Source organism: Mastigoproctus giganteus, chromosome 10 (genome assembly GCF_048544385.1).
Source record: "Mastigoproctus giganteus isolate SK-2022 chromosome 10, ASM4854438v1, whole genome shotgun sequence".
Taxonomy (NCBI): Eukaryota; Metazoa; Arthropoda; class Arachnida; order Uropygi; family Thelyphonidae; genus Mastigoproctus; species Mastigoproctus giganteus.
The window spans coordinates 165381628-165401305 of record NC_143584.1 but is presented as its reverse complement, the minus strand read 5'-3'; positions in this window follow the sequence as shown (position 1 = coordinate 165401305).

Sequence of the window (19678 nt, the reverse complement as noted above, 5' to 3'; positions counted from 1 at the left end):
TCTATTTGAGCTATATAATATTGTCTGTATTTGGTAAAAGATAAAGTACTACATATGATGCTGATTATAAAAAAAAAAAAAAACCCAGTTCGAAACATTTATATTATACAGAGAATGAAGATCTTCCAGTCACATATCCTCCAACTGCATCGACCATTTGTTCTACGAGCGGCATCGCAAAATGTCATGCCTAGAAGTTCACTGATCCCATCCTTCCACCTAGTTGCAGGTCTTCTTCTGCACCTCTTCTCCTCGATTTTACCTTCCATTATATTATTCAACAGAAAGTTTCCCTCTCCTTACTGTGTCCAAAAAAAAACTTGTTTTCTTCTGTTGATGCTATGAAGAAGCATTTTACGCCTGCCAATTTTATTCAGTACCCACTCATTTGTTCTTCGATTCACGTAAGAAATACGCAGTATTCTCTTGTAACACCACATTTCAAATGCCTCAATTTTCTTACTGGTAACTCTTCAGATTCTATGCAACTGAAAAAATTAACTAATCAATGTTCTCAGTGTCGTTTTTAGGGGCAGATCTTGATCTCTCCATAGTTTTGTCAGATCAGTGACACGTTTTAGCAATTGTCTGTCGTCTCTTTACATTGTTTGAGCAATCACCATTTTTTATTCTTGACCCTAAGTAATTAAATTCATCAACGTCTTCGATATCTTGCCCATTAACCTTCACTTTATTGGAACCGAGATAATCACCATAATTTTAGTTTTGCACACATTTCAGAAACGATCAGTTTTTCTTACTTGCTTCACATATTCTCCTTAGAGTTTCTTTAAGTTACCTTAGAATTGAAAATTAGCACAGTATCATTCTGCATAACGAAGGTTGTTTATCCTCAGTCCTTCAATTTTGATGCCAGTCTCTAAATCTTCCAAAGCTTCACGCATGATATCTTCGGCATAAAGATTAAAAAGGTGAGGTGACAAAATACAGCCCTGCCTGACACCGTTACCTGTTGCGAAAAAGTCTGTTACCCATGTTGGTTCTCACAGTTCCTTCCTTTCCTGGTTACAGTAGCTTAATCAGCTGAATTATGTGGATTGGGAATCCCATATTCGTCACTGTTTCCCATAAGTTTCTCATGTTGAACACAATCAAATGCTTTTGAATAATCTATAAAACACAAAACGACTGAAACATTGAATTCTTTGCATTTTTCAAAAAAAATAAAACAAAAACTCGTAGACTTAAGACCTGATCCCTGGTTCCTGTGCCCCTTCTGAAACCTGCTTGCTCTTCTGGCATTGATATTCAAGTTTTCTTGAAATTCTGTTTAATATTATTTTAAGAAGAATCTTGCTAGCGTGAGAAATAGGCTAATAGTCCTGTAATTTGAGCAAATTTTCAGATCTCCTTTTTTAGTAAGGGAATGAAAATTGATTTCTTCCAATCTGATGGCCACCATCCCGTTTCCCAAATCTTTATCATTTTATGAAAAAACTCGGCGTCCTTCACACCTGTAGCTTTAATCAATTCCGCTGGGATTTCATCAATTCCAGGTGACTTGCCACACGTCAGTTCTCTAATGGCTTTTTCGACTTCTTCCTTCAGTGGAACTGGTTCATGATCACACTCTTGAAAACGGGGAAAAGCTACTCACAGTATTCTTTCCACCTTCCTTTAATTGTGTTCTCCTCTGTTAAAATTTCCTCCCTGCAGTCCTTAATTACATTGTTTTGGTCGGAACTTTTTTCTTAAGGACTCAGTAACATCATACATCGTAGTGTTGTTTTCGTTTGTTGTGGTATTCGATTTCTTTACACTTTCGATTGATATAATCCTGTTGTTCCTGATACTCTTCGTTTCCGTGTACACCCTGGGCGTTTGCTGTTCAATAAGTTTAAAAGTGGCTTCTGTAATCCATGGCTTCCTGATCTTTGACCTTTCTCTAATGTATCTATTTGCTGAATTCTTAATAATGCTTTTTGTATTTTCTCAGGCACTATATCATCATCTAGTTCTAATAGAGCTTGAAAAACTATTGCCTATTTCAGATATATAATCGTTTGGAATATTTTTTGCATCCAATCGTATAGGGAAAACCGTATTCATGATCTTTTTCAGCTTCAGCTTGAGAATGATATGGAGTAGCTGATGATCACTGCCACAATCTGCTCCAGGAAGTGTCTTTGCTTTGATTTCACTGGAACGCCACCTATGCTGAATAAGGATGTAATCAATCTGATTCCTTGTTTTATGATCAGGAGATTTCCATGTGTAGAGCCTTCTCTGGAAGCAGGTGTGACATATGACAAGACTGTTCAGATGGCAAAATTCAATTAAACTTTCACCCCGTCCATTTCTAGTGCCAAGACCAAACCTACCACATTCCAGACCAGAAGAAAACTGTCTTGCCTACTTCTGCATTGGAATTACCCATAAATATCAAAACGTTCTTTTTTGGGACCAGATCAAGAGTTGCTTGGGCATTCTTATAATAAACATCTTCATCTGTGGATGTTGATGTCAGTGCATATGCAACTAATACTGTGAGGGTTACTGGTTGGCTGTGAAGTCTAACCGTCATCATTCTACTATTAATAGGATTAGTAATAGAATGACGATAAATAGCATTAATTGTTGACCTTCTGTCACAACATAACAATAGGTTCTGAACGTTATAATATTTAATTTCACATGGTTGGAGAAGTTCCGATTTTTTCTGTTAAGTTCAAAGTAATGTTCGGTTTCTTCTTATACTTCGATACGGTACACAGAGGCTATAGGTCTTCCATTTTTATTATAACTGTTTTCTGGCAACAGATGTCTTTTAAAAAAAAAAAGAAAGTTGCCATAGTTAGTGATCTGTCGTGATTTTTTTTTGTTGTACGGATTCATCTAGTATATCGAATCTGTACGCACAATAAAAGTTTTTATGATTTCAGTATTTCACATTTTATTGTTTTTATGACTTCAGTATTTCACATTTTAATTTTCTTGTAATACTTTATTATTCAGTTCAGTATTATTTCGTGTGTACCAGGAGTTGTTAAAGCCTTAAATATTACGTAATACTGTATATACCTTATATATGTATTATTACGAATAATAAAATTAAAAACAAATAGAGAAGTCGGATTTGAAGTGCGATAATATGGATTATGGATCAGGGACACTGCAAGAGCAAAGGTACCCTACAACCATAATATATACATAAAATTATTTTTATTGTTATGTGTAGAATGTAGTAGGTATATATCTATAAGTATAGAATTTAAATATAGAATTTAACTAGTGCTAATAATGAAAATACCGTGTATCCTGGTAGCGATATTGTGTTGAACAAAGGGTGGAAAAAAGGAAAAGAAAAAGTGTAACGATATAAAAGAGTGTAACGATATAAAAAGAAACAAAATGCAAATTTTGAAAAAACAACGGCCAATGTGGAAATAGCATTGCAGTATTTTTCATAATTTTTGTGTCTTCGTCAGAGGTCATCCACCAAAATTATGAAAAAGAACAACAATACTCTTACTTCTGTTTCTGATATGTTCTGTATGTCAAAGAGCACGTGTAAGAAGCCAAGTGGTAAAAATAATTTAGAATACAAATTTAGAATAAATAAAATACAAGTTATGTAAAACTATTATGTGTTACTAATGTATTACATACAGAACATGGATGACCTTACAGAAGTAAGTGGACCGCTATGAAAGTGAAGACAAAGGAAGGGAGTGTCCGAATGACAACAACTTACAGCTACTGGACGGGTTGACAGAAAAGATTTAGCCGGAGGCTAACCCTTGTATATATGCGTAGAAACGCTAGCGGCGCCTAGCGTTAGACGAATTTGTTGTCTGTATATTATGTAATTTACGTATGCGGTGGAGTTGCTCAAACATCCGGGATAGATAAGAAATATAAAGTATTTACGTCAGTTGTTTTAAGAGTGTAACTGTGTACATTTAAGTTACAATCAAATAACAATTAAATAAATAAATCAAGATAGGTTTAAAAATAATTACAAGATAGTTACAAGGCAAATACACTATGTTAGGCCAGTCGGTGGGTACAAGTTTTCCAGACCGTAAGACACCAAAGAGGCCTAGTGTATTGTATTTACACTATATACATACTTGATGCGTATGGGAATAATAATTATAAGTTAATAATGCTGTTTATATTAATATCTATTAATTTCTTGTGCCTTAATATGTTAAGGGCTTTATTGATATGATGACGCAGATATGCAATAGGAAAAAGATTTTTGGTTAGTTTACTGTATAATATTCTGAGGTTATCAATAGCTGTAGTTTTGTCGCTGCATATTGTTGCTATTCTGATGCATTGTGCTAGGATAACATTAGCATGTACCTGTTTGGAAATATTGGAATTCCATTGTGTAAAGTTTGCTATGCTAAAGTTGAATGCTTCACGTTTGTTGTACAAATTGATGGAGGCTATACTATTTTTTAAATTAATGTCTAGATCCAAAAAATGGGCTGCTGTATCAGAATTGTTTGTTCTTTCTAGTACAAGTTCGTTAGGGTATAAATGTCCATAATCCTGGATGAAATTCGGGCAGTTGATTACCATGAGGTTGTCTATATATCTGAATAGGATTAGGTCCTGTGGAAATGAAGTTTCTGACCAGTATAAATATAGGTTGGCTATTATGCATGAGGCTGGGCTGCCCATAGGTGTTCCATTGGTTTGTTGATATACTGTGTTACCATCATATATGAAGTTATTGGAAATACATAAGTTCAGTATGTTGTTCCAGTAATATGTGTTGCAGGAAATAAAGTCCTTATGTTTATCATAGATATCTTTTAGTACCGATTTGAGATTGATTTGATTGATAAATAGGCTATGGAAATCAAATAGGCTATGGAAATCAAAGGGTTGAATATTATTGACTTTATTACTTTGCAAAAATTTTAATACGGGTTGTTGCCTATGATTTTGCTGTTATGTATGTTATGCATCAGTGATTGCAGTAGTTGTTCAAGTTTCTTTCCAGATTTGTGTACATAACTATTTTTACATGAGGTTATGAATCTGAAGCCTATTGGTTTTTTATGAAATTTAGGAATGAAGTAGATATAAGGTAAGCTGTAATTGCTTAAGTTGAGCTTTAGTTTTTTTTTGAAGGCCATCACACAAAAATTATGAAAAATACTGCAATGCTATTTCCACATTGGCCGTTGTTTTTTCAAAATTTGCATTTTGTTTCTTTTTATATCGTTACATTATTTTTATATCGTTACAATCTTTTATATCGTTACACTTTTTCTTTTCCTTTTTTCCACCCTTTGTTCAACACATATATCGCTACCAGGATACACGGTATTTTCATTATTAGCACTAGTTAAATTCTATATTTAAATTCTATACTTTTATATATACCTACTACATTCTACACATAACAATAAAAATAATTTTATGTATATATTATGGTTGTAGGATACCTTTGCTCTTGCAGTGTCCCTGATTCATAATCCATATTATCGCACTTCAAATCCGACTTCTCTATTTATTTTTAATTTTATTATTCGTAATAATTATTATCCTAAGCTTTATCCAGGTTGAGCTCACGCCGCCTAGAACAGCTTATATACACTTGCTATTTCTTTTTTCTACCCGATATTTATATATTCACCATCCTATCCTATTTATTTTAAAAAAAAATTATTATTCGTAATTATATATGTATATATATATATACACACCTACCTTATAATTAATATATTTCTTAAATTTTACGCAGAAAATATCCTAGTTGCAGTTATTAGCAAATTGAAATTCTACTACCTAAGTACCATGCTACCCTAATAATCAAATTAAAATATAAAAGTAAGACAAAACATTGTTTTCTTTTTCTTATTTTTTTATGATTTTATTTATTTTGAATATTAGGTTATCTTGCTACTCAATCCGAGTAACATGCAAATAAATGATTCCTGAACACACGCTTAGACAATATAATAATATAATAACAACAGTAATAAAAGAGAGCAAACTGTGATGGACTAGGCACATGACAACATGTATCTAGTCCATCTCAGTTTACTGTCGATAACTAGATACGTGTTGCCACGTTACTAGTCATCGGTAGTAGATAACAGGTGGACACTAAGGAGAACACGAATGAAGGAGGACTAGAAACAGAGGAAGACCCAGTTGAAATCCAAAAAAGATCGGTACTACAGTAGATGGGAAAGGCTTAAAGCATATCATATTGCAGTGGCCTAAATTTTGTAGTGGATGAAAATAAATGACTGTTAATGATAAATTCAGTAATGTATACTTATTAGATTAAGTTAAATGAGATAGTAAATTTTGGAAATGGATTCGAGGCAGATTTAAAGCAAAATAAAACTTTTTTTTCGCATTAGTTCTGGTGTTTAATTACTAATTTTACTCGAGTAATTACTTGAGTGTTACCTAAAGTAATTGACTCGTTTATATTTTAACTTTTTTTTTTTTTTTTTTTATGGAGGAATTACAAGGCCGCAATGTGTAACGTCTTATTGTGGGAGATTCCAAGAAAGACCAACGATAAATGGTGCCATTATTATTATGCTAAGGGCTTATCCCGCTTAATAATAGTCTTTGGATGAATTATAAAAAAGGTTTGCAGGGCTGTCTTGTCCTTTCATGTGTTTTTGCGCCCAGCCGGATTTCAACTACTGTATTTAGATAATGCATTGTTCTTAATGTTCACAGCAGAAACATGTCTGCTTTCGGAACGAGTTTCCCTGGTATTACGCTACTTTCGAAATGATGGCCTCGCCCAAAAGTTGATTGGTCATTTGTTTAAAAATGAGACACTGCCATCACAGACTGTTTCAGATCTAAGTGGTCTCTCATTAGATAGTAAGTTGTCTGTAGTGATAATGGCCCTCGAGGGTAGTACAGTACATACTCATAATCACCATCCTCCCACACCTGGTTGAAAAGGCGTGAATTAGAACCCCATCAGTGACGAGAGGAATTTTTATTGCTTTTTTCACAACATGTGAGTTATTCGGCAAGGGTTTCAAGGTGTTTTCTCCTGGAAACTTGGGTCTTTCTTCCTGTAAACAGCAAACTGACTAAAGAATTATGCAATTACAGACACATCACGGCTTATAGCTTCTTTGGCGCTTAACGTATACCCGAGTAACCCTGATGACACAAAACTCTTGCAAAGAACTTGTTCGTTATGAGTTGCCATACGGTATATGAAGTCTGAACCTCAAAGTTATAGCTAATGCTGTATTATAACTTGTATTATAAAATATGTCTCATCTCTAAAACAAATGGCCAATGACTGCAAAAACACATGAAAGGGCAAGGTAATCTTACAAACTTATTTTGTCTGGGGCCATATTGCATTAGCTATATTATAACTACGAAGTCTTGGGATACGATTGAGCAAAGATTGCGAGTATTGTTATCATAATGCTTATATATATATATATTGAACAAGTATTATACAAATATTGAACAAGCTATATATATATATATATATATATATATATAGCTTGTTCAATATTTGCTTAATTCCTATTTAGATTTATGCACGCATACACATTACAGAGCGAGAGCTAGCTGATATGATGGACGAAGCTCTATTTCTTTCCACTTGAGTGTGTCAGTTCTTTGAGATGGCGTCGCCAGTTTATTAGTACATGTATCCACTTGGTGGTTATTGCCATCTATCTAAAAGCTAAGTTATAAGGGTGATGACCTAACAAAACGTGTCAGCTTGCAGTTTTTTCCTTGTTTGAAAGTAGTCTCTTCCACTCATTCGACACCTGCTTCTTCATTTCCTTTTGTAACTTCAGTTAGAAGGACGCTTTTCTTCGTCGTGCCTAGGCGACCATCGACCCGATGCTTTCCGTTTTGTCCAAGCTTTGGAGTTGATACTAACATTCCAGCCTTGTCGGATTCCGTAGGCTTTTCGATCAATAAATATCGATTATTTTCAAGAGGAATACAATTGGGTAGATTTCAATCGTTCATCACTTCCTTTCGTATGAGGTGCTTGTTAGTGCTTTAGCGAGGAATTGCCTTCCAAGATATAGAACGTAGGTCGAATTTCTGTCCCCCTTTCCGTTTTTCCCATCTCTTGTTATTTTACTTGTAGATACGTTCTGAAGGCTCTCGGAGGCTCATTTTGAATGCGTTGTGGTGTGGATGGGGGGGGGGGGTAGCAAGAAGCGAAATCGCATGGGTGTAAAAGGTTCAGATATTTGCGCCACCTAGCGCAGACAATTTACTGACCTCCGCAAACCGAACTGCCACATCGGATAAAATGTTAAGTAGAAAGGAGGTGGTTGGGTGTATGTAAAATATTGAAGGGGAAAAACAGTTTTAATTTGAACAGAACAAACCTGAATTTTGGAGTTTCTTTGCATATAATTGTGTTCTCTTTTTCTTATAGAAAGATTTTTCGATTTGTCAAGCTTGGTTCTTTTCATTAGAATTATCTTTGCTTTCGATATTTTTCCCCCCTGTGCCGAGATTTAGCTGCATCGAAAGTGACAGGAAAACGAATGAAGTGTATGAGTCAAAGTGGCATGCGTACCTCTTCCCTTTCCCCAGTGTCTTTCATTTATGGGAAATCGTTATAGAATGCATTCTTCACTCGTGAAACAGATTTCTTTTTAATTTTCTATCAGACAGTTCTGGGAAGTATTATTTTTAGGATTGTTTTTTTCTATGCTTAGCTCATTCGAATACTCGAGTATCAAAGTGAGCATAATGTGTTTTTTAAACAGTGACAAACAACTTAGGTTATAAAAATTATTTGTTGCTATTTCTTTCTTTCAGAAACTCCTAAAGTGATCCATTTTTTAATATTAACGCTGATCTTTTTTGTTCGGATTTCATCTTTTTGATATTTCACGAATTTTGTTTACACCGGGAATTAGTTTAAGAAATAAAAGTTAATCTGTAGTCATCTCTTTGTTATCAACTTTGATGCAATAATAAAAGTTAATACCAAAGTTATATCGACTAATTGCTTAGATGATAGCATGGCGTGATTGGAATATGTCTTCGTCGTAACTACTGGAACGCTTGATTACAACTAGGATTAATCCATTATTTCAGGAGGCTGACCTTGTATCACCTTACCAATACGGCTTCCTTCCTGTATCTGAAGTGAAGACCGTAATAGACTTCTTTATTATGTTGAAAATTCGGTCCACAAATTTATTCTTGTCATCTTCGTCGATTTTGAGGAGCACTTCGACTCTGTGTGGTGGGAGAGCACCCTCGAACGACTTAGGTCGGCAAACTGCTCTGTACAGCTGTACAAATTGGTGAGAAGATCTATGTTTTCTGAGGTTTCTAGGTATGTCTCACGGGGCTGCCCTCCGGTGTCTATTTTTGTACCGTTGGTATAGAAATTGTCCTTCATGATTGGCTTAATTGATCTTTTGAAAGTAAAGATATTAGCTTATGCCGATGATTTAACAATATTAGTTGGCGGGAGATCTCGAGCAGTCTTGGAAACTTCAGCAAACTCCATCCTGCAAAATCTCTATTCTTGGGCCATTGGGAATAAACTCATCATTAGTGCGACTAAGATGATGGTCCTTAAATCGAAACTTAACATATAAAGCTTCCCCCCCCCCAGGTTTAGTTAACGGGAAACAGATTCCACTAGTTTCTGAAATTAAATACCCTGGCATTACTATAGACAATAAGCTCATTTTTCTTCTCATGTTTCTTACCTAACATTTAAGGTAAAAGGATTTGTAGGGACCACTTTTCGGATTTCTCGTACAGAATGGGGACTTTCTCGAAGAACTCTTAGGTTTTGTTACCATGCCATATTCCTCCCTGTGGTAACCTATGCTGCTGGGGCCATGGTTCCACAGGGTAGGAAATGTGAAGTTCCGGAATAAGCTTATGTCTCTTTAAAGGACCATATTTCTACCTATGCTAATGGCATGTCGAATGATATCAACTGCAGCATTACAAGTTTTGGCTGGAGCTTTCTCACTTGACTGACTTGTTGCTTATAGAGGTTTTTTTTATCGTATTAAGAATAAAATTCCTGCTGACATACTTGAAAAGAAATAAACTTAAATGAAGACGTGAAGAAAAAGAGAAGGAAATTCTGGAACGAGTTAACTTGTGACAGACCAGGTGGGATTCTATCCAAATTGGTCTGGTAACTAAACTTTTTTTCTTCTAAATAAAAAGAAAAAAGAACATTTTGTGTTTTTCAATGCGTATGTACTGTTCTTTCATTCTGATGGGACACGGTTCTTTAAACGATAAGTTGTGCAATTCAGGGCTTCACAACACACCTTTTGTGATCACTTGAAAATTGGAGTCATTTCATATTATTGTCCTAATTGCGAGGAAATGAGAAGGCAGTTAGTTAACTGTGTGGGAGAACTTCATCTTGGGCAAGAGACGGCATATATATGTTCAGAATTCTGGTAATTTAGAGGCCCTGCATAATTTGAGAAGGCAGTGTTTGACTAAAGAAAATACCATTAAGACATTTCTCCGGTGGATTGTAGAGAGACATGATTTAATTCTGCATACATATTCACAGTCTATTATTTGTGTACTTGTTTAATAAGTGACAAAGTTCTTTAGTATATGATGTAATGTAAATTACAGAGATGTTTTTTTTTTATTTATTCTTTTTGTAGCTCTTGAGATCACAAAGAGATATAGCTTAAATTGGTATACAATTAACAATTAGTTAATTGTTTTACAATTAGTTTATCACCAATGAAAAGGTGTAATAGTATATAATATATTCTGTCATATTATTTAATAATATGAGGTATTGTAAACATAGCAATAATTAACGTCAGAGAAATAAGTGTTAATATTTAATTTAGAAAATTAAATTAATGTCAACTATTAAACGTTGACAGTGTACTTTCGTAATTGTGATCTGATTAAATCAATGAGGTGAATCAGCATTGAAGACGTTTAGTTACACTTGAAAGTTATGTTGGAAGGAACATTTAACTGTTAGGTAGTTAGATAATTTTTTTGTGTGTGTGTAATTTTATTTATGGGATGGGGGCTCCCAGGCTTTTTTTTTTTTTTTTGTCCCTCATAAACTGAGACCTAAGTGTGCTACTACATACTGGAACTGGCCCACCTTCGCGTGGTGTGGACGAGTACTCAAAAGTAGCTTTCCATGAGGTTGCTGCTTATGGGTAGCCAAGTAGCCAGAACAACACAACACACATAATACTCACACAAACCGCACTAAACTACATACTTGGTCCATTGACAGTTACTTCACAGTGACACGAGGCGGAGTTGAATTGACATTCTAGGGGCGCCCTTACAATAACACATGTTCACATGTTTTCTTCTGCATGTGAATCGTGCCATACAACATATTACAATTCAAAAGTATATTTGCTCATTTTTTTTTTCATAGTTATGATTAGTGTGAGGTAATTCTTATAAAAATGTAAAAAAAGTCTGTAGATTGAAAACCCGAGTAATTTTATCTTTTTCGCCTCTTTGTGATAGTTATTTCGCGTGATTACATTTGAGTATTAAAAAACGTACGATAAGAGTAAACGTTCTTAACCTTTAAATAACTTTCTTAACCAATTTTAATAAACGTTCTTAACCTTTAAATAATTTCATCTCTCAGTGTGAAGACCTTCTGGATTACGTATAATATGAACCTAATTGATCGACGGTCATTACATTACATTACAGTACAGTACTGTAAACCCTTCATTTAACGGACTCGAACATACATATAGCGTTTTTGAACGAGGCTTTTCGTCGGGTTAGAATTCCAGTAACGTAACTGCCCTAGTCTTTTTAATTTTAAATTTAAAAGTTTAAAATAAGTTAAAATATATTAATTAATAATAAAGCAATTTTAACTCGCAGCTAATGAGAAAGTTAGCCTAGCTTTCGTTTATCAGCACAATATCAGATAATGAGATTAAAAAAAAAAAAAATCTCTGAAATACTGTACGGAGCATTTTTGTTCTCTTGAAGCTCAAGTAATTTCAAGCGAACTTGTGAATATTGAAGTAACGTGTTGTTGCAGTATTCTACCTAAGTCGTGTTTACCATTACTGCTGTTACGAATAAACTGTAAACAGCCAAATTCGTAACTTGTGCCCTTACAAAAGTCACATTGTAGAAATTGCAAGGGAGCCAGGATTTTCCTTCCTTTCCATCATCTGTCGAGGGTGTCAGAGAGGCTTCAGTAGGGTGTCACCTGAAATTTCCAACTGGTATACTCAAAGTGCTCTTCAGTCTCTGAATAACATCCGGTCAGCTTTTCTAATTTCAGATGGATGTTTTGAAGGATAGCAAAAGGGAGAGCGTTGACTCTTTTATTTTTAAACTTTACGTTCTGTTACAACTGGCAGTATTTCATACACAATGCGGACTGTTAGAAAGACCAGAAACATTGCATCAGGACGCCCCAACATGTAGCTTGCTAGCTACATGTGACTCGTAGAGTTCTGAATGGCTCGTAGTTGTCTCCTGCCTGCTTCAGGGGTTTCTTTAAAGGTTTTAATTTTCTTTTGAACGGAGTTCAGGAAAAATTCTGTTGTAGTTTTCAGTAGAAAAGAGTAGTATTTTAAGTTCAGGAAAAATGTGACGTAGACGCTACTTAGTAGTAATTCTGAAAGATAAGAGAGATTGTGCTTTTAAAAACTTCAAGAATTTTATATGGATTAAAGTTTAAATTAAAAAAAAAATACAGTAAATAATCTTACGAAGTCGACAAAAGATTGGGAAACGCCTGCTTTACAAACTTCTCCTAATGTTTCAATGTTTTACAGAAAACGATATTCACAGGTGCAAAACTTGTTTTAGAGCAGTTTTAGTCGAGCGGAGGCATCAGTAATCTCAGTGCTTTTCAGACACTTTCGGCTACAACGCAATATTTACCTGCCAAGAATAATTTGATATGACACCCATTTGGAAAACTGCTCCCGAAGGGTACGGGAAAATATCAAGGATTTCTTCCATGGTAATGGAAGAAAGAAGAAAATGACCGACTTGTCTGAATTCCAAAGAAGTCAAATTGTTGATGCACGTTTATATCTTATACAGGTGTATATTTTCCTTGATGTTTAAAAATAATAAAAACACCTTATATGAAAGTAATAGTTTCTCTAATTGCCGTATTCCGTATTTATGAACATGCAGTAATGATTTTTCAAGGATTTCTTCCATGGTAATGGAAGAAAGAAGAAAATGACCGACTTGTCTGAATTCCAAAGAAGTCAAATTGTTGATGCACGTTTATATCTTATACAGGTGTATATTTTCCTTGATGTTTAAAAATAATAAAAACACCTTATATGAAAGTAAGTTTCTCTAATTGCCGTATTCCGTATTTATGAACATGCAGTAATGATTTTTTTTTTTTTTTTTTTTTTTGTTTCTTGAGGTAGTACTGTGAAGGAAATACGATGAAAGCTGATGTTAATATAGGGGTGATATAAAAAGGTACGTGAATCAAATGACCGACTTGTCTGAATTCCAAAGAAGTCACATTGTTGTAGCAGGAATATTAGCCCCGAAACTGCTAATGTATCCAGAGAAACTGTATCGAAAGTGACGTATGCATTCACCAAGTATGACAAAACAAAATTGATAGGACGAAGTGTGGCAGAATATCGAAACTGACCGAAAAAGACCTCCTGATAGAGAAAACGATGTGTAGCCTGAAAAAGAAACTACTGCCTCAAAAATAACTACAGAACCTAATGTAGCTCTCAGCAGTACAGTTTCTAGCAAAATAGTTCGGCGAGAACCTTTATAAAGCTTAAATTTATGGCAGAGATGCTATTGCCAAAGCCACTCGTTTCTGATGGTAATGTTAAAAAGAGGATGCAGTGGTGTGAGGAACACAAAAACTGGGCACTCGATGATTGTAAACATGTCATATTTTCAGACGAATCATCATTTACATTTTTTCCAATATTAGGGAGAGTTTACGTTTGGCGAATGCCAAAGGACTGTATTGTGCTAACCGTCAGACATGGAGGAGGATCAACAATGGTTTGGGCAGCAATACCTTGGATTCTTTAGTTCATGTTCAGGGCCGGATTAAGAAATGAAATAGGCCCCAGCAATATTTAAATTTGAGGCCCCTTTAATATTTACAATACTTACGCCATTTAATATTTAAACCTAATTGCCTTTGACACAATTCTAATATATATATGAAATCAGAATGAATTAATATAAAAATACATAACGATGGAGCAGTATAAAACACATGGTGCCGAGGCTAATAGAAAAAGAAAAGAATGAGAAATAAAAAGAGAATTTTAAAAACCTAAAAAAAAAAAAAAAAAAACCAAAAACATATTTATATACAGTATATATATATTTATATTTTATAGACATGATCTAAAGAATACCAAGGTATTGCTGCCCTGATTAATAAGTAAAGAAAAATAGTGAGCATCAAACTGAGGATAGGGAAGATAATAAAATAACTATGGGAAAGAAAAAAGTTTGATGCAAACTAAAGAAGTTTAGTACATAGATCAGGTATTTCATCAGGGGATTACACCTGACCATGTACCTAATCACTGCGTTTCTATACAAACTCATGGTAATGGAAGAAAGATTGAAAATAATAGGAAAAAAATTGATATAATAAAAAAAGGGGAGGGTGAAAAAGATAAATCCTCCAAAAACATGAGTAAGGTAGACTAAATGCAGTGTATATAATTAAGTTAAGGAAATTAAATTAAAGTATAAATGAATTAAGAAAAAAATGATAATGAATACCTTGGATTCATGATATACCTTAAGTATATGTGTTAAAAGGATAATGTTAATTTTGCATGTCAAAGATAAGGAGAAGTAAATTTTGACTAAAAAATTTTAGTAAAGATGTAAATTTAGTGTAACAGGCAAAGGTATAGAAACGGGAAATAAATTAATATAAAACGGGTTTTAGTAAAGATGTAAATTTAGTGTAACAGGCAAAGGTATAGAAACGGGAAATAAATTAATATAAAACGGGAAATATCAGGGTGCGGGAAGGAAAAAGTAGTAAAAATAAAAGAGGCGAGAACAGCAGAGAAGAAGGAAATTAAGAATGTCCGAATCGCCCTCGTATGATACTAATAGCTCAACGGACGGAAAAACGAAGAATAAAAAAATAAAAAGCAAAGAAAAAAGTTTAAAGGATACTAGGCAAGTTGGGTGTGTAAATACCCAACCTCTTAGAGAGGGCCTTTTCTAAGAGGTTGGGTATTTACGCACCCAACTTGCCTAGTATCTTTTAAATTCTTTTCTTTGCTTTTCATCTTTTTTATTTTTTATCCTTCGTTTTTGTCCGTTGAACTATTATTATATATATAGGTAAGGCGGCTCCCAGAACGTCCGTTCAAATCCTCCTCTTTTCGTTGTACATTATATACAGACTCTGCAAAACATTTATATATATATATATATATATATATAAACCTCTGGAGGCCCAGTCCAGAGTTAAAAAAAAAGGGGGGGGGGGTCTCCTTCACATTCGCTCAAAGCATCCAGAACCAATCAGTTGTTGACCTAAGACTTACATATCAACTATCTATACAGAGATCTTCTATGTTGAAATACTGCTTTCGAGAACTCGAGAAAAGCAGCAAATTTACGCAACCCAGAAGAGAGAAGTAAAACTTCCTGCCCAGGTATCAAGGATCCAAAAACTCCACAGAGTGCCGTCCTGTAGGTCTCATAGATAGAACAATCATACAAAATGTGATACCAGTCCTCATTAGCGCCACACAGACACCTATCTGTATCAATCAGTCCAAGTGCAAAGAACTTCCCATTCAGAGATCCAAGGCCCGTTACCAAGAATAATGCTTCCAAGCCAGGAGTAAACCAACTCGTAAGATGCCTATTAACCAAACACGTAACGTCAGGGATAAATTGTCGTGTAACTCTTCCTGTAGTTCCAGTGTCCCATCGCGTTTGCCATTTGTTTATGATTTCATTAAGACACGCTTTCTGTCACTATTAATACTAGTAAAATTAAGCTCAATACCTAAAATCGTAGTAGATATCTGTCTCTTTATACAATAACACAATCCACGGTATACAAGAAACAAGTCTAACGGAATCGCTCCGACCAAGACTTGCACAGCAGCTGTTGAAACTGTTCGACACTCTCAAAATACTAAGGAGTATCAACCGTTGAATTGAATTTAGCTTAGTTTGTATCCTTGCAATCCTAGCCCAGTAAAACCAGGCTCCAGCAGCATACATTGTCAAGCGGAGGAAAACTGCTGTGTAGTACAAAAAAAAAAAAAAAGTCTTCCGCGACAAACCCCAATCTGCTTTAGACACCCTAATAATTGCACTGGAGAATTTCCTTACTTTATTACTAAGATATTTTGAATGTGGAACAAACGTTAATTTATAATCAATTAACAAGCTCAAATATTTAGTTTCCTTCACAAGTGGTATTTGCGTCCGTTAAGCTTATTTTGCAGAGGTCGGTTGAAATCCAGACTATTTTTAAAAAGCATCATATTAGTCTTAGTAGGACTTATATTAAGCTTGTAATTTTTTGCTCAGGAGTACAAATTATTCAATACCATATTAGCCTTATTCTTCACATCAACTCTTTGATCTACCAGCAATTATTATTGTTAAGTCATCTGCAAAAGCAATGATTTTTGTGTTTGGGAAAGATTGAACTAACCAATTGTGCAATACCATATTCCAAATAAGGGGTTCCAACACTGATCCTTGCGGACGCCCTCGCAATACCTGCTTTTTAACATAATGATATTGTGATTTTACCACATATCTGTTTGTGAAATAACTTCTAAACAACTTATATAGTTGTAAGGGGCAGTCAGCAACTCTTAATTGTTTAAGGGCAGACTCCCACCATGGGGAGTCAAAAGCCCCCTCAAAATACACGTAAATCGCTAGTTCGTACTTAGATGTAGAACCTCCAATATGTGTTATAAAGTCGACCAGAGCATCCTCACAAAATCTGCCAGGTGTAAATCCGTACTGATGCGCAGAAACCATATCACAAGCTGTCATTAACTCAGAGACACGAAATTCCATAAGCCGTTCTAAGACGTTACCAAAATTAGCTAAAAGAGCAATTGGTCGATACGACCTGGGTTCTGTCACTGGTTTTCTAATTAACTTTAATAGGCCAACTTTCCATTCGCCAGGGAAATATCCCTCAACTAAACCCTTATTTACATTGCCAGAAGCAAATGTGGAAACAATTTATGAAACCTGAGTGTATAATACACGGGCTGTTATGCTGTAGAAAGGTGCAGTTAGTTAGGCCTTAATTACCGGTAATGCTACCCGCCCAAAAATTTTCACCACCACTCGCAAACCAAAATCTATCGGTACCTTGACACTAATATATATATATATATATATACATAGGGTGTTTCAAAAGTGATGGTGAATAATTTAAAGGTGTACTGTACAGACTACAATATGCAAAAAAAAGCCTAGTAAACATGGGTCTTTAAGTGAATCATTTTCGAGATATTGCACATTTCTAGTTGAGATCTACCACTGACCAGGTGAACTGTACAGATTTGGGATCCACCACTGACTTGTTTGTTTAGGTTAGGTTATGCTCATTCTCTCCCTTTCCCCTCTCTCAATGTTCTGAGACGTAGCAGGCATACTAGTACTTGTCAAAGGATAGACAACGTGGAAAGAGTTTACAGCAACGAAGAGTACTTAAATCCTATGCATTTTTGTATCTGTGGTCATGAAAAAAGGTTGGTGTACACTTCTGACTTTAACACAGTTGAGGAATCGCAGCGTCATCTTGGAGCCTTTCAGCAAATCGGAAATACCCAGGAATGCCTGAAAGGATTCGCAGCTCAATGCAGAGAAGACTACAAAGCTGCGTACGGATGCAAGGACAGCATTTTGAACACTTTTTGTAACATCTGTAAAATCCTGTGGTGTTGAAACCAAAAATGTATTATCGTATGTTTAATAAAACCACCCTTAGCAAAGGATTCACAGCTTTTTGCTAAACTAGTGCTCCCATAGTCAGTGGCGGATCTTAACAGAAAATGTGCATTATCTCGAAAACGGTTCATTTGCGGTCCGATGTTCACTGGGACTTTTTTGCTTATTTTAGTTTGTACTTTTCACCGGCGGATAAGGGAAACCCTGGAGCCCGCGAAACTTTAATAAAATACTTTGAATACTTTGTACTTTTCACCTTTAAATTATTGACTATCATTTTTGAAACACCGTGTGTGTGTGTGTGTGTGTGTACATATATTTGAATAACGTTTAAAATAGTTGGAAATGGAATCTTTCATAATAAAAAAATAAAATAAAAAGGCGCGGCAGCAAAAGGCATATTCCTCTACATGATGCTTGAAATATTTTATTTTTTATTTTAACTCTCATTCTAATATATATATATGTATATAGTACACACATACATATAAACACAGGTACTGCATAGGTTTTATAATTATATTATGAATAATAATTCCTTGTTAAAAATGTAAACTTAAGAGGTCAAAAATGTTTTGATTTTTTACTTGAAAAATAAAGTAATAATAAAAACAATGTTAATAGAAACTTATTTATAGTACAATAAAAAGATCTTTTTTTTTTTTTTTTTGGCTGATGCTGCATAAGCTCATACACTTGCTTTCTTGCATCACATGCCACTACTACTACTATATAAGAATAAAATTTATATCCTTAACAAGTTAAGTTCAAGAATGCTTTTATATTGCACGTTTTCTTGGTTTATTATTATTATTAGAAATTTTTATCACTACTTTAGAAAATATTTGCACTGAAAATGAGGCCCCCTCGTCGCGTGATACCCCGGCTATGGCCGGTTTGGCCGTAGCTTTAACGCAGCTCTGGTCGTGTCATCACCCTAAACGGGCTAATTACTGCCACTAATTACCATGATATTCTGTGTGACCAGTTTTATTCCATGGTGCGAGCATTGTTTCTGTTTGGGGAGCATGATATGATGCTAAGCATCTCCTGTTGCCTGCACAATCACCAGGCTTAAATGTTATTGAACCACTATGGGCAGGAGAGGAGAGTGAGAAGCAGATTTTCTCCTTCACTTAAGGAACGTGAAACGTTCCTCCATGAATAATGGTCCAATATTCCTCTTAAGACAATTCACGATTTATTTTGAATTGATTCCATGTAAAATATAAGCTGTTTTAAACGCAAAGGGTGACCTAACACCATATTAGTGTATACCCATAACTCTTGTTACAGTCGTTTCCATTATTTTGTTCACTCCTGTATATTTGTCTTAATCCAATCATTTGCGTTTTAGTTCTTACATGAAATAAATTCGTAAATAAATTTATTAAAACTAAACGTGTATGATGCTTTTGATAAACACTTATATCTAGCATACGAATTCTTCGAATAAATTTAAAGGGCATGCAGTAGTCTTGAAAAATATGTTAAGGGAGAACACATGAATGAAAAAAAGTTTGACTACCTCTAGTACGAGTATTATTTAATACAGTATTAATCTAAAAGAAATTGCACACTCCATGGTGCATGCAAATTTATATAATAAATTTATTGGTACCAAATGTTGGAAATTAAATTCTCTTCTCACAGTACGATCGCTATTCTGTACTAGGTAGCTACTGTGACGACGTTTTCGAGCTCTTTGGGGTTACTTTCTCAAGCCTGAAGTAAAGGTATCAGAATAAATTTACTTGACGGGATATTTTTATCTGCC